Source organism: Entelurus aequoreus, linkage group LG11 (genome assembly GCF_033978785.1).
Source record: "Entelurus aequoreus isolate RoL-2023_Sb linkage group LG11, RoL_Eaeq_v1.1, whole genome shotgun sequence".
In the NCBI taxonomy this organism is placed as follows: domain Eukaryota; kingdom Metazoa; phylum Chordata; class Actinopteri; order Syngnathiformes; family Syngnathidae; genus Entelurus; species Entelurus aequoreus.
The window spans coordinates 14,079,427-14,089,001 of NC_084741.1; the positions used below are offsets into that span (position 1 = coordinate 14,079,427).

General features: G+C 29.6%; 1 protein-coding gene across 2 annotated transcripts in view; it reads right to left on the bottom strand.

Annotated features, from left to right (window-relative positions):
• The window catches only part of il11a (interleukin 11a), a 69,032-nt gene that overhangs the window by 58,944 nt on the left and 513 nt on the right, over window positions 1–9,575 (bottom strand). The gene's annotated exons all lie outside the window — the stretch shown is intronic.

The window sequence follows — 9,575 nt, forward strand, 5'->3', positions numbered from 1 at the left end:
TTTATTAATTTTTTTGCACTGAACCTTTTTCCACTGATTTTTTTCCACTTAATTTTATACACTGAAGTTTTATACACTGAAGTTTTACACTGAAATTTCGTGCACTGATTTTTATAACTTTTTTTTTTACTCTGAATTTTTACCCACTGATTTTTTTTTCATAGACCGATTTGTTGTTAAACTGATTTTTCTGCACTAATTTATTTTTACGCTAAAGTTTTATACACTGATTTGTTTTTTACCCAAAATGTATTTACACTGAATTTTTAGTCAACGAAAGACATGGATGCAAGTATTTTTGACCCACTGATTTTTTTTTATACACTGATTTGCTTTTGTACTGAATTTTTCTTCACTGATTTTTTTACACTGAATTATTTAAATTTAAATCTTTTTGCACCAAATTTTGATACATAGATTTTTTTTAATCCCAAATATTTTTATACTGTATTTTTTGTCAATGAAATTGTCAGCATAATTTGATGTAAATAAAAAAAATCAGTGTATAAAAAAATCAGTGTGGAAAAATGCAGTGCAGAAATATTTGTGGCTTCAAAACTTAAGACCCACTTCCAGTAGATTAAGACTGAAGGAATCGATCCTGCCTAAGAACCAGCCAATGCGGTGTTTCAGACCTAAAGTACTAGAAGTAAGTTAATATTGAGTTTTTATTATGAGTTTATTATGAATCAACAACCAATATTTCTGCAACTAACTTTTCTGCACTGATTTTTTTAAACTAACTATTTTGACACTGTATTTTTTATACTTGATTTTTTTGCACTGACTTATTTTTCTCCATTATTTTTTTCAAACAGATTTATTCGAGTTTTATATACTGAATTTTTTACATTGAATTTTTTAAATTGCATTTTTTTACACTAAATTTTATACATTGAATTTTTTTACACTGAATTTTTTTTACAGTGATTCTTTCGACACATAATTTTTTTACACTGAATTTTTTTGCTCTGAATGTTTTTTACACTACATTTTATACAATGAATTCTTGATACACTGAATTTGTTTGCACTGATTATTTTGACACTGAATTTTTTTTGCACTGAATTTTTTTTACGCTAAATTTTCTACATTAAATTGTTTTTACACTGAAGTTTTATGCCCTGAATTATCTTTTAACACAAAATGTATTGACACTAAAATTGTATTCAATAAATTGACACAATTTTTTTATACTTGTTTTTTTGCGCTGACTTTTTTCCCATTTTTTTTTATTTTTTACATTGAATTGTATTAGTTTGAGTTTTCTACAGTGAATTTTTTACACTGAATTGTTTTACACTGATTCTTTTGACACTGAATTTTTCTGCAATTAATTTTTTTGCACTGATTTTTTTACACTAAATTTGATACATATAATTTTTTTTACACTGATTTTTCTTCACAGTGATTCTTTTGACACATCATTTCTTTACAGGGATTTTTTTTTTTGTAAATTTTTTGTGCACTGAACTTTACACTACGTTTTATACAATTAATTCTTTTTAAAATGAATTTGTTTACACTGATTCTTTTGACACTGAATTCTTTTGACACTGAAGTGTTATGCACTGAATTATTTTTTAACACTAAATTTATTGACACTAAAATTGTATTCAATTAAATAGACACTGAATTTTTTTATACTTGTTTTTTTTGCACTGACTATTTTTTCCTTTATTTTTTTTTAGACTGAATTTTATTAGTTGGAATTTTATAAAGTGAATTTTTTACACTGAAATTTTTTACACTGATTCTTTTGATGCTGAATTTTTCTACAATGAATTTTTTTGCACTGATTTTTTTTTACACAAAATTTTATATATTGAATTTTTTTTTACGGTGAAGTTTTTTTTTGCAGTCATTCTTTCGACACATTTTTTTACACTGATTTTTTTTTGCACTGAATTTTTTTTACAAATACATTTTATACAATTAATTATTTTGACACTGAATTTGTTTACACTGATTCTTTTGACACTGAATTCTTTTTACAATGAAAGTTTTATGCACTGAATTCTTTTTTAACACTGAATTTATTCACACAAAAATTTTATTTAGTTAAATTGACACTATATTTTTGTATACCTGTTTTTTTTGCGCTGACTTTTTTTTCCATTATTTTTTTACAAAGAATTTTATTACACTAATTCTTTTGACACTGAATTTTTTTACAATTAATTTATTTTGCACTGATTTTTTTTTACACAAAATTTTATACATTTGGTTTTTTTTTAGATTTAATTTTTTACAGTGATTCTTTTGATACATAATATTTTTACACTTAATTTTTTTTTGCACTGAATATTTTTACACTAAATTTTATACATTGAATTATTTTTTACACTGAATTATTTTTACAGTGATTCTTTTGACACTGATTTTTTTACAATACATTTTATACATTACATTTTTTAATACATTTTTTTTTTCAGTGATTCTTTTCACACTAAATTGTATTTTTTGCACTGAATTGTTTTTTTTTCCACACTAAATTTCATACATCGAATTAATTTTACTTCAACGTTTTATGCACTGAATAATCTGACAATACATTTTATACATTTAATTTTTTTGATTCAATTTTTTTTACAGTGATTCTTTTGACACAATATTTTTACACTTAATTTTATTTTTTGCACTGAATTTTTTTACACTAAATTTTATACATTGAATAATTTTTTACACTGAATATTTTAACACTGATTCTTTTGACACTAATTTTTTTTTACAATACATTTTATACATTTAATTTTTTTGATTACATTTTTTTTACAGTGATTCTTTTGACACAATTTTTTTTACGTTTACATTTTTTTTTGCACAGAATTATTTTTCACACTAAATAGTTTTTTTTTGCACTGAATTGTTTTTTTTTTTACACAAAATTTCATACATCGAATTCATTTTACCCTGACGTTTTATGCACTGAATTTTTTTTAATACATTTATTGACACAAAAATTGTATTCAATTAAATTGTCAGCATTATTTGATGTTAACTTTTTTTTTTTTTTTTTTAATTCATTTTGCGAAAATTCCACTGGCAAAAATTTCAGTTACATAAATTCAGTGTCTAAAAATTGCTTTCGTAACAAAGCCACGTATTATCCTTCCGTATTTTTGTGTTTCTGTTTGTTCTTTCCTATTTTTTTTTTTTGGAGCAACAAAGTTGGAGCCTGACTTTGGACACCCCTGGTTTAGTCGACTAGTTAAGGGGGGGTCCACTTTGAAGTCGGCGACGTGTGTGTGCACCAGAGCGCATGTTTTTTATTCGCACGTTAGCGCGTGGGAGGAAAAGGGGGAATCCAGGCTTGGTGTAAAAGGGTGTGCATGCTGTACGCGTGTGTAATTACGGCCATGTGGCTGAATAAATGCGGTGTCTGTGTAGCTTGCGCGCGCGGGGGCAACAATGTTTGTGTGCATCTTGTGTGTGTGTGTGTGTGTGTGTGTGTGGCCTTCATATGCCCATTACATTACCCATGACATCAGCGATGAGTGTGTTGAAGCAGCTCGGAGCAGAGAGCCAGCGAGACACTTGGGCTGCGGCCTCCGAGGAAGGGAACCGGTGACACGGCCAGACAAACTTTACTCACACAAGCCTCTCTCAGCGGCGCGGCGCAACACTCTCCGCTCACCTTTCGCTGGCTCGGACCGCACAGGCGCCTCGATTCATGCCAGTGTTTGCCAAAGCCTCTTTAACACGCCGATTGGAACACATTTGGGTCGTATTCTCCGACTACTCAAACACGGCGGTGTTGTTGATGAGGCGGCGGCGGTGCAAACTGCAGGGTCCCCCCCCCGGTCGCAATCCGGCCGTTGTGTCCTTGGGCAAGGCGCTTGACGCACCTTGCTGATGTATGCATGTCGATGAACGTTCAGGGCTGGTCACAAATGTAGCGTTGATTATACGTACTTGTCCTTTAAAACTGACTTCTAAACATCGTTGCAAAATACTTGTTTTTGTAACGTTGGATCAACCTTGTTGGTTGGGAAATGACCACAATTCAATGGTCAAATCAACGTCAAAACCTAACGTTGATTAAACGTTGTCAAAGAGCATGTTGTTTCAACGGGTTGTAGAATATTGGTCGGGAAATGACCAAAATTCAACAGTCAAATCAACGTCAGAACCCAACATTGATTAAACGTTGTCAAAAAGCATGTTGTTTCAACGTTGTGTTGTAGAATATTGGTTGGGAGATGACCACATTTCAATGGTCAAATCAACATTAGAACCCAACATTGATTAAACGTTGTCAAAAAGCATGTTGTTTCAACGTTGTGTTGTAGAATATTGGTTGGGAAATGACCAAAATTCAACGGTCAAATCAACGTCAAAACTCAACATTGATTAAGCGTCAAAAAGCATGTTGTTTCAACGTTGTGTTTGTGTTGTAGGATAATGGTTGGGAAATGACCACATTTCAATGATTAAAACAACGTCAGAACCCAACATTGATTAAACGCTGTCAAAAAGCATGTTGTTTCAACGTTGTGTTGTAGAATATTGGTTGGGAAATGACCACATTTCAATGGTCAAATCAACATTACAACCCAACATTGATTAAACGTTGTCAAAAAGCATGTTGTTTCAACGTTGTGTTGTAGAATATTGGTTGGGAAATGACCAAAATTCAACGGTCAAATCAACGTCAAAACTCAACATTGATTAAGCGTCAAAAAGCATGTTGTTTCAACGTTGTGTTTGTGTTGTAGGATAACGGTTGGGAAATGACCACATTTCAATGATTAAAACAACGTCAGAACCCAACATTGATTAAACGTTGTCAAAAAGCATGTTGTTTCAACGTTGTGTTGTAGTATATTGGTTGGGAAATGACCACATTTCAATGGTCAAATCAACATTAGAACCCAACATTGATTAAACGTTGTCAAAAAGCATGTTTAGACGTTGTGTTGTAGAATATTGGTTGGGAAATGACCAAAATTCAACGGTCAAATCAACGTCAAAACTCAACATTGATTAAGCGTCAAAAAGCATGTTGTTTCAACGTTGTGTTTGTGTTGTAGGATAATGGTTGGGAAATGACCACATTTCAATGATTAAAACAACGTCAGAACCCAACATTGATTAAAGGTTGTCAAAAAGCATGTTGTTTCAACGTTGTGTTTGTGTTGTAGGATAACGGTTGGGAAATGACCACATTTCAATGATTAAAACAACGTCAGAACCCAACATTGATTAAACGTTGTCAAAAAGCATGTTGTTTCAACGTTGTGTTGTAGAATATTGGTTGGGAAATGACCACATTTCAATGGTCAAATCAACATTAGAACCCAACATTGATTAAACGTTGTCAAAAAGCATGTTTCGACGTTGTGTTGTAGAATATTGGTTGGGAAATGACCAAAATTCAACGGTCAAATCAACGTCAAAACTCAACATTGATTAAGCGTCAAAAAGCATGTTGTTTCAACGTTGTGTTTGTGTTGTAGGATAATGGTTGGGAAATGACCACATTTCAATGATTAAAACAACGTCAGAACCCAACATTGATTAAAGGTTGTCAAAAAGCATGTTGTTTCAACGTTGTATTTGTGTTGTAGAATACTGATTGGGAAATGACCAAAATTCAACGGACATATCAACGGCACAACCTGACATTGATTAAACGTTGTCGAAAAGCATGTTGTTTCAACGTTGTATTTGTGTTGTAGAATATTGGTTGGGAAATGACCACATTTCAATGGTCAAATCAACATTAGAACTCAACATTGATAAAACAACGTCAAAAAGCTTGTTGTTTCAACATTGTGTTGTAGAATATTGGTTGGGAAATGACCACAATTCAATGGTCAAATCAATGTCAGAACCCAACATTGAATTAACGTTGTCAAAAAGCATGTTGTTTCAATGTTGTGTTGTAGAATACTGGTTGGGAAATGACCAAATTTCAACGGTCAAATCAACATTAAAACCCAACATTGATTAAACAACGTCAAAAAGCATGTTGTCTCAACGTTGTGTTGTACAATATTAGTCGGGAAATGACCAAAATTTAACGGTCAAATCAACGTCGAAACCTGACATTGAATAAATGTCGTCAAAAAGCATGTTGTTTCAACGTTGTATTTGTGTTGTAGAATATTGGTTAGGAAATGACTCAAATTCAATAATCAAATCAATGTCAAAACCCAACATTGATTAAACGTTGTCAAAAAGCATGTTGTTTCAACGTTGTGTTGTAGAATATTGGTTGGGAAATGACCAAAATTCAACGGTCGAATCAACGTCAAAACTCAACATTGATTAAGCGTAAAAAGCATGTTGTTTCAACGTTGTGTTTGTGTTGTAGGATAATGGTTGGGAAATGACCACATTTCAATGATTAAAACAACGTCAGAACCCAACATTGATTAAAGGTTGTCAAAAAGCATGTTGTTTCAACGTTGTATTTGTGTTGTAGAATACTGATTGGGAAATGACCAAAATTCAACGGACATATCAACGGCACAACCTGACATTGATTAAACGTTGTCGAAAAGCTTGTTGTTTCAACGTTGTATTTGTGTTGTAGAATATTGGTTGGGAAATGACCAAATTTCAATGGTCAAATCAACATTAGAACTCAACATTGATTAAACAACGTCAAAAAGCATGTTGTCTCAACGTTGTGTTGTACAATATTAGTCGGGAAATGACCAAAATTTAACGGCCAAATCAACGTCGAAACCTGACATTGAATAAATGTCGTCAAAAAGCATGTTGTTTCAACGTTGTATTTGTGTTGTAGAATATTGGTTAGGAAATGACTCAAATTCAATAATCAAATCAATGTCAAAACCCAACATTGATTAAACGTTGTCAAAAAGCATGTTGTTTCAATGTTGTGTTGTAGAATACTGGTTGGGAAATGACTGCATATCAATGGTCAAATCAACGTCAGAACCCAACATTGATTAAACGTTGTCAAAAAGCATGTTGTTTCAACGTTGTATCACAATATTGCCAATTATATATATATATATATATATATATAAATAAATAAAATATATATATATATAAATAAATAAATATTTATTAAATATATATATATATATATATATATAAATAAATAAATATTTATTCAATATATATATATAAATAAATAAATAAACATTAAATATATATATATATATAAATAAATAAACATTTATTAAATATATATAAAGAAATAAATAAAATAAATAATAAAATAAATAAATAAATATATATATATATATATATATATATATATATATATATATATATATATATATATATATATATATATATAGCTGAAAAGCGAGGCTGGCAAATAAAGCCCTCTGATGAGTGATCAGAGGCAGGTGAGTCTCCTGATCACTAATCAGAGGCAGGAGTGCATGATCAGCGCTTTCTGGCAGAACAGGAAGTGGAAACTAAAAATAATAGCACTAACGCGGGAAAAACAATAGACACTTTTTGTGTTTTTATTTTATTTTCTATGGTGAAATGCACATAAAGAGTTTTTATTGAATACTGTAGGATCTGAAAGATCTGGGTTCGAATCTCCATTTTCACATCTGGGTGTGGAGTTTGCATTTTCTCTCGGTGCGTGCGTGTGTGGGTCTTCTCCGAGTACTTTGGCTTTCACCCGCATTCCAAGGGCTTGCATTGGAGACTCTTTACCAGAGGTGTCCAAAGTGCGGCCCCGGGGTCCATTTGCGGCATACAGCTAGTTTATTTTTTTTTTTTTTTTACGGTCAACGGCACATTCTAAAAATACTATTAAACAAAACCCAATAGTTTAGAAAAGTGTAATAAAAGAGCAAAAAGTTGCAATGTTGCCTCTAATAACACATTCTGTAAATCCGTCATTGCTCAAAATATAATAATGTATCAAAATCAATGTTGTTATGATTTATTGACCTATTGAAAGCTCCTATTACTTTAAGTATTCCACTTTGAAATTGTTTTTTCAGGAAATTATAGCATATTTTGTGTGTTTGCCATACAAAAACCAATGTTTTCTTTGACAAAAATGGCATAAAACAAACAAGATAGATCTGAAATTCATATAGTTATATCAATCCTTACCCTTTCCATCATTTGTAACTGAGCTACTGTGTGGAACAATTTCCCTTGCGGGGAAATTACACTGATTCTTTTGAATTTATTTTGCACTGATTTTTTTTACACTAAATTTTATACATTTAACAATTTTTACACTGATTCTTTTCTGAGTGATTCTTTTGACACATTTCTTTACACTGATTTTTTTTTTGTACATTATTTTTGCACTGAATAGTTTTTACAACTACATTTAATACAATTAATTATTTTTACACTGGATTTGTTCAAACTGATTCTATTGAAACTGAATTATTTTTACACTGAAGTTTTATGCACTGAATTATTTTTTAATACTGAATTTATTGACACAAAAATGTTATTTAGTTAAATTGACACTGTACTTTTTTATACTTGTTTTTTTTTTGCGCTGAAATTTTTTTCCATATTTTTTTTTTACACTGAATTTTTTACACTAAATTGTAAACATTGAATTATTTTTTACACTGAATATTTGTATTTTTCTATTTCTTTTGACACCATTTTTTTTTTACAATACATTTTATACATTTAATTTTTTTGATTTAATTTTTTTTTACAGTGATTCTTTTGACACCATTTTTTTTTACATTTAAATTTATTCTTGCACTGAATATTTTTTACACTAAATTTTACACATTGGTTTATTTTTCACACTGAATTTTTTTTTAAAGTGATTCTTTTCACACTGAATAGTTTTTTTTGCACTGCATTGTTTTTTTTTTTTACAATAAATTTCATACATCGAATTCATTTTACCTCAACGTTTTATGCACTGAATTATTTTTTAACACTGAATTTATTGACACAAAAATGTTATTTAGTTAAATTGACACTGTACTTTTTTATACTTGTTTTTTTTGCGCTGACTTTTTTTTCCATAATTTTTTTACACTGAATTTTATTACACTGATTTTTTTTTACAATTAATTTATTCAGCCCTAATTTTTTGACACAAAATTTGATACATTACATTTTTTAGATTTTTTTTTACAGTGATTCTTTTGACACAATTTTTTTACACTTAATTTTTTTTTCACTGAATTTTTTTACACTAAATTGTAAACATTGAATTATTTTTTACACTGAATATTTTTATTTTTTTATTTCTTTTGACACTAATTTTTTTTTTTACAATACATTTTATAAATTTAATTTTTTTGATTTAATTTTTTTTACAGTGATTCTTTTGTCACAATTTTTTTTACATTTACATTTTTTTTTACACTGAATATTTTTTACACTAAATTTTACACATTGGATTATTTTTAACACTGAATTTTTTTTACAGTGGTTCTTTTCACACTGAATAGTTTTTTTTGCACTGAATTGTTTTGTTTTTTTTACACTAAATTTCATACATCAAATTAATTTTACCTCAACGTTTTATGCACTGAATTATTTTACAATACATTTTATACATTTAATTTTAAAATTTTTTTTTATATTGCTACTATGGTACATTTTTGGTTTACTTTATACCTGCATTATCCTTTCCATCC